This window comes from Sus scrofa, chromosome 6 (genome assembly GCF_000003025.6).
Source record: "Sus scrofa isolate TJ Tabasco breed Duroc chromosome 6, Sscrofa11.1, whole genome shotgun sequence".
NCBI lineage: Eukaryota > Metazoa > Chordata > Mammalia > Artiodactyla > Suidae > Sus > Sus scrofa.
The window spans coordinates 161,603,851-161,610,883 of NC_010448.4; positions in this window are offsets into that span (position 1 = coordinate 161,603,851).

The window sequence follows — 7,033 nt, forward strand, 5'->3', positions numbered from 1 at the left end:
ATGCCATTCTGTTCTACTGAGTCCAGAACAGGAGGCAGAGCAATTTCATGCCCTTTCTTACAAACACAACATTAAAAGGACTTATATAAAGTTAGGATCCAAGAAAAGCATGAACTGACTTACTATTACCACAGAAATAGCCATGTCCTTTGTAATTCTTCCTCCTGCCCCTACCCTTCTTTAGGGCTTACCTCCCAGCCTCAAGACACAGGAGCGAGTCAATCAGAATATGTGCTCTGCATTCTCATGCCCACCTGTCTAGAGTGAAGTTCCAGGGCTGCTGTCATCTCTGCCCCATTCCACTTCACTCCTTTGTGTTTCTTGGATTATCACTTGTGCATTTGGAGCATTAGTTTGAAGGTTTATGGAAGTATTGCCAATTTCCCACCGCCTCGGAGAAGGTGCAGTGGGAGAGTTTTCTGGTTTTCAGTGTTGTGCTCTGGCACCACTAGGACTATGGAACACATGGGTGTTCGTCCTTGAATGGTGAGCATCCAACGCCAAATTCTTTTTTGGAATCTTGAATAGGATTCAAGGTTTTATGAATTTTATTGGTGACATTAAAAACACAAAATAAGTTTGCATTGGCATTGAAATTGCTCTTCCCAAAGCTAGATTTGCTGAGTTGAGTGTGCTGGTCAGTGGGATGGGTTCTAAAGAGGTTGCGGAGCTCTGGCAGATTTCCCCAAAAGCCCTGATGCTGTTTGTTTGGATGTAGGAGGGGGTCTTAATTGTCTCCATAAGCAGCATCTCTGATTGACGCACTTCCACCATCCAGCTAGTCCTGGACCCCACAGGCAGATGGGACGTGGAATCCTCAATTCAGTCTAGGAGTAACTCACATGGGCATTGCCCTGTATAGTCTCAGGGACCCTTCCACGTGCATTAACTCATTTGATCCTTTTAAAAATTCTCAGAAGGAGATCTACACACACACATACACACAGGACACACCGCACAACACACTTCCCGTCGTGGTTCAGCAGAGGCGAATCTGACTAGTATCCATGAGGACGCAGGTTCAATCCCTGGCCATGCTCAGTGGGTTAAGGATCCAGTGTTGCCCTGAGCTGTGGTATAGGTCACAGATGTGGCTCGGATCCTGTGTGTAGGCTAGCGGGTACAGCTCCAATTTGACCCCTAGCCTGGGAAACGTCATATGCCTAAAAAGACCAAAAAAAAAAAAAAATTGTGATGTTCCTCGAAGTGAATAACTTCTCTGATCCTCAGTGTCCTGATGACATTCGCACAGCATTTTGCAATTTACCCCATCTTCCGCACCCAGCATCAGAGTCCCTGCAATGAGGGAAGCAGGGCAGACATGGCCATTCACCCCTGCCTCGATCCCCTCAAGGGCTTCCCGTTGCCCTCCAAATGAAATCCAGACTCAGCTTGGATTTAAAACTCCTGTCATCTGCTCCCACCTCCCTCCCCATCTGCATCTCTGGCCACACCATGTCCTCAACACATCGTGAGCTACCTCTGGTTTCATCAGCTCCCTGTCACCCCTGGCCTTGCACACTATTCCCTCTGCCGCTAGTGCTCTTCTGTCACCTTCAGCTCAGACCTCATCTCCCTCAGGATGGCTTCCCCAACCATTGCCCCACAGGTTCAGTGCCTGTGCTCTGGGTCTTCAGCCCCGGGCTGCTTTCTTTTCTTTTCTTTTTTTTTTCTTTTTTTTTTTTTTTTTTTTTTGTCTTCTCTAGGGCCACACCCACAGCATATGAAGGTTCCCAGACTAGGGGTCTAATCAGAGTTGTAGCCGCTGGCTACACCACAGCCACAGCCACAGCCACACCAGATCCTTACCTCACTGAGCGAGGCCAGGGATTGAACCCGCAACCTCATGGTTCCCAGTCAGATTTGTTAACCACTGAGCCACGACGGGAACTCGTGGCTGCTTTCTCATAGCACTAGCACTGGATCACTCTGAACTGTTAACGCTCAGCTCCATGTCCTTCCTCCCTCTATGCCCAGACAGGGAGCTCCCCAAAGGGGCTGAGTCACTTCATATCCTCGCAGCTGCGAAAATGACTAGTGTGTAGGAAGCATGTCATCGATTTGGACTTACTACTTGAATTCAAACAAAGAAATACGGTGGCTGTGTTCTAATAAGGTGGTCGCTTCCATCTCTAACCTCCCGCTCGTCTCGTAATGTTGTGAGGGCAGAGACCAGATCAGTCATCTGTGTGTTCCCTGCGCCAGCCCCGGGTCTGGCACAGAGCAGTCGTGCACCAGGTAGTTCCTGAAGCAGTTAATTAACAGATGCTGGTGAGGAGAGCTAACGAGTAAAGGAACTGGTGTCGAGCACCCAGTAAGCCCTGCAGGGTGGGGAGCTTGAGGCACTGTCCTCCACAACAGCCTCAGAATCACTGCGCAGTCGCTACCGTTAACGTCCTCAGTTAGGAAAACTGAGGCTCAGAGAAGTTATGTCCCAGCCCCAGAGACAGGCAGGTAATCGGGAGAGGAGCCGACCCTCCAGTCTGGATACGAGCCCAGCACGCGTGCCTGTTCTGCCTGCCTGTGAAACGTCAGCAGCCCCCAAGTTTCCCCTCTGCCCTCTGCGCTTCCAGAACTCTCCTTAGATAAGAGACAGTTTGTCCTTGGAGACTCAGTTCAGGGTAGAGTCCATGTCAGTCTGATTTGTTGTTTTCTCCCTCAGCACGGGCCTGGCACCGTGTATGTGCCTGATAAATGGCTGTGATGAGGTCAGGTAGTGATGAGATAATGATAAGATAGTGAATATTTATATCATGTTTACTGAAGGCCAAGCACTAAGTGCTTTACTTGTATTAACCCGTTCACTCCTCACCCCAGTCTCATGGAGGAGGAGCTGTTGCTATCCCCACTTTATTGGTGAGTAAACTGAGGCACAAGGGGTTAGGTCGTTTGCCCAAGGTCATTCAGCTAGTAAACCTAGAAGCCAGATTCAAACGCAGGCAGTTTGGCCACAGAGTTCATTCAGGCAGTGGTCACTCCACTCCACGACTTCTCCTCAAGGAAGCAGCCTCGTGGAGTCCCCAGGCCAAGTCAGGGCCCCTTTCTGACGCCCGTGCTTGTCCCTAGTAGAGCACTTTTATCCTCTTATTGTGATTATTTGCACAGAACTCTCCCCTGTGGACCATGACAGGTCTGTCCCTGCTGGGCCGGGCACAGGGCACAGACAGTAAATGTTATATGAGTGACTGAACTACGGAACTGCCCTCTGAGGTGGGACACACGATCCCTGTCTCATACATGGACAAACCCAGGCGTTGAGAGGTCAAATCATTTGCCCCAAGTTTCAAAGCCACTATACAACGTGCCCTGTCTAACTCCAAGGTAAGGGTTTTTCCCACCATGCATTTTCATCAGATCAGCATTTAATTTAAGTACTTTTATTTAGTGCCATTTTCCTTATGGAGATTGGATCAGTTTTGACTCCTCCATTCCTCACTTAGTCTTTTTGTTAAACATTGGTTCTCAGCCTCTACCCTTGACCCCGAATTCCCAGGCTGGGGCGGGGCCACCAGTTGCAGGGCAGTGTGGTCAAAGTCAGAGGAGTTCCCAGAGCTCTGGGAACCCAGAGGAGGCCCCTAGTCCAACCCCATCCAGGAGCTCTGGCCGGAGTTCGCTCTGTAATAAACGGGCCCACCCAAGCCAACAGTCTGAGATTCCAGAGTGAGAGGATGGAGGCGTCCTGCAGGAGCGGACTGGAGCCTGCCCCTCTGGGCTTGGATCCTCAGGCCCCTGGAAATTATTGCCCTGCTGGAAGAAAAGGCCCCTGGAAATCATTGCCTTGCTTGGAAGCACACACTGGTAACATTTGCATAGGACTTTCCTGAGGAGTTGGCGACAAGGAGAGTCTTACTGAAACTTTTCTCTGCGTTTTGGGGGTCAGGTGGAAGCACATGTGAGGGAGAGCAGGAGTGGAGGTCAGGAGGCTCTCTTTCCGGAGGCAGATGCCGAGGCCTTGGCTGCATGAGCATCCCACGTGGGAATCCTTCTTCCTGGCTGGCTGGGTCTGCAAGGTCCTTTCCTCAGGTCAAAGCATTTCTAGATCCAGCAGGAAACCGTTCCTCATTCTACAGATGAGGAGATGGAGGAGCAGAGCAGCGAAGTGACTTGGCCAAGGCCTCCGTGCTGGCATGCCTTCCACCACACGGAGCATCAGTGGAGAACTGGCTGGCACAGCTACCGCCTACATGCCTCAGTTTCTTCACATAAGAATGGGGTGCATTTTATGGGTCTTTTGCATACTATGGGGGGTCATGAACACAGAAAAAATGGGTTCTCTGGAATAAAAGTGGTACTGCACCAAGGGGGCATGGATCCCAGCCCCCGTATTGGGGGAGCCCCCCCCTAGGAACCGGCAGTATCAGGGTGTGCTCCAAACAGTGGGGGCCCTGAGAAGAGATAGGTAGGGGTGCATCCAGAGGCTGAGGGTGGACCTGGCCTGTGCCGCTCCTTTCTTACTGACACGGTGCCACTTGGTGCTTTGTGGCAAGCATGTTCTGGTTCATGGAGCCCCTGAGAAGGTGGTGGGTGGAGTAAATGAGGTGACCGAGGGAGGGAGAAGATCCCGGGCCACCAAAAGATCTCTGAACCAAGCAGATCCTGATCCTGGAGGGAGTTTTCAGATAATGGTTCAAGTGCGGAGGTACCTCCTATCACCAGCTCCCAGCTCCCCAGTCTTCCTTCGAATGGGGGTAAAAGGGTGCCGAGAAAGGAACAGCTTTCAACTCTGAAGGCAAAGAGAAGAAATCATCCAATTACTGCTAACAAATAATAATCCCCAAAATGTCTGGGTGTTCGCTGCATGTCAGACACTGAGGATTTTACGTGAATCGTGTTATCAAAGCCTCACGATGATCCCATGACAGCATTATTTTTGCTCCCATCTTTCGTAAGAGAAAATGTGACAAACGCAGCACTCTGTTTCCACACTGGCAGCCCTGCTCAGCCAGGCCCTGTGGCCAAAGGTGCTAAGGATGCATGAAGGGTGGTGCCAGAATCTTGCCTGGACGGTTGCCAGTCCTGAGTGGCAAAGCAGGGGTGGGGTGGGGGTGGTTCTAGGTTCACAGAAGGGCTCCAGATACCTTCTTTCACACACACCCCCATCCAACTGGGGGTGGAGAAAGTGGCCTCAACTCCACCTCCTAGTCCGCAGTCAGTCTCTTTCATAGCTGCAAACAACCATTGTCAGCTCTTCCCCAAGCTAGCTGGACGCCCCTGAGAAAGTCACTTCCTCTGTTTCCTCTGATAGGAACTGGAGATGAAGATGCGTGGCTGTGTGCCTTGGCGGGGAGTGGGGCGGGGGGTGGGGACGCAGAGGCACTTAGAGGCCTTGGGGTCAGCCTGTGCCAGTAAAGTCAGTAGGAGTTTTCCAGGTAACTCACTGGCCCGAGACAGGGAACCTGGAGGAGGTGCCTGTGCCTCACCGCCACCCCAAACCTGGAGTCTGATCCACCCACTGGGGCAAAAAGGCCCACTTGTGTGTCAGCTTCCCCACCCGACTATGCCCTCTCCCCGCCAGGAAAGAGAATTCACATGTTGGGCCCCAGGCCAACCTGAATCCGGTCCTGAGCCAGTCCTGCAGCTTGGAACCACCCCATACACAACCCGGGCGGTCCCAGCGCTGAAGGAGGAGTGGCAGCGGGTGGCAGCCCGCAAGTGGAAGTCAGACTAGAACTCGTTATTTGAGGGAGAGGCCCAGGCTGGGGCTGGATTCGGGCTCTCCCCCCAGCTCCATCCCTCTCTCAAGTCTTCACTTTGGTCAGTGACCTGGGCGTGACTGGCTCACAGTCCCTCCGCGAACTTCTGAAGGGGAGCCTTGCCCTGATGCCCTTCCTCTTCACAGTTTCTCCCCCACCCACGCGGTGGCCCAGCCACCACCGACCTTCAGGCAGCCTGATTCTAGGATGGCCGGGAGGCAAGCCCAGAGTGGGTAACTCAGCGCTGCAGAGGCTCCAGATCAGGAGTCTGGGTGGCACATGGGCCAGGAGCTGATTCCCAGAACTGCTGTTTCCAACGCTCTCTAGGGAGATGGAGACCAAGAGCAATAAGATCCAAGGAAGATCACTCTGCCAGGTGCTCCTCGTCACCAAAGTACCAGGAGGACCTGCAGATCACTTGGGCTTTTGCACGGTTTCCTCTGTACAGGATCGCCTCTCCCTCCCCCGCTTCCCCAGCCTGGTCAATTCCAGGTCCTTCCAAACTCAGCTCCAAGAAACTGTGAGGACTAATTTTAAAGAGGTGAAGGGTCAGAAAGGAGGCCGGTTTCAAGATAAATATACTACAATACCTAACTTTCTTAAGCTGTTGTCATAACTAGACATGGGTTGTCATAACCAGTTGTAACGGGTGAAAAGGTTCTATTCGACAACAGCCGCATAAAATGTCAAGGAATGCTTAAGAAACGGAACTATGGGGGGAAATGACAAAATCTACAAAGGGACATAAAAGCTGTGAATAAGTGAAAATCATGTTGTGTCCTTGATGGGAAAATACTGTGCTGTGAAGATACATACTCTCCCTCAAATTAATTTCTAAAGGCAGTTAAGGCAAATTTCCAAAGGGTATTTTAAATTTCACTTCCTTTTTGGAACTAGCTTTAAAAATTCTAGAATATTTATTCAGAAGACTGTCTTTCCAAGGTAGCCAGGAGAATTCTGAGGCGGGGTCAAGGAATCAGAAGGATGACTTGCCCTCCGAAGTATTATAGAACTAGTGAGACTGGTGCCGAAGGAAGTCGCTCCCTAGATGAGAAAGTGTTGTGAGGACCTAAGGTCACCTGAGAATACAGCGTATGGTATGTGGTCAGTGGGGATGGGGCAGATCATTAAGAAGTTCTGTAATAGCTGACTAATCAATTTGGGGAGAAATTAAATCACAAACTTCACATCTTCCACCAAAATTAACTTCAAATAAACTAAAGATATAAATGTAAATGATTTTAAAAGTGCTAATAGAAAATATACATGAATGCCTTTAAAAAGTGGGATTGGTAAATAGAATCCATGAGGAAAAAAATGACAGATTTGACTACACAAAA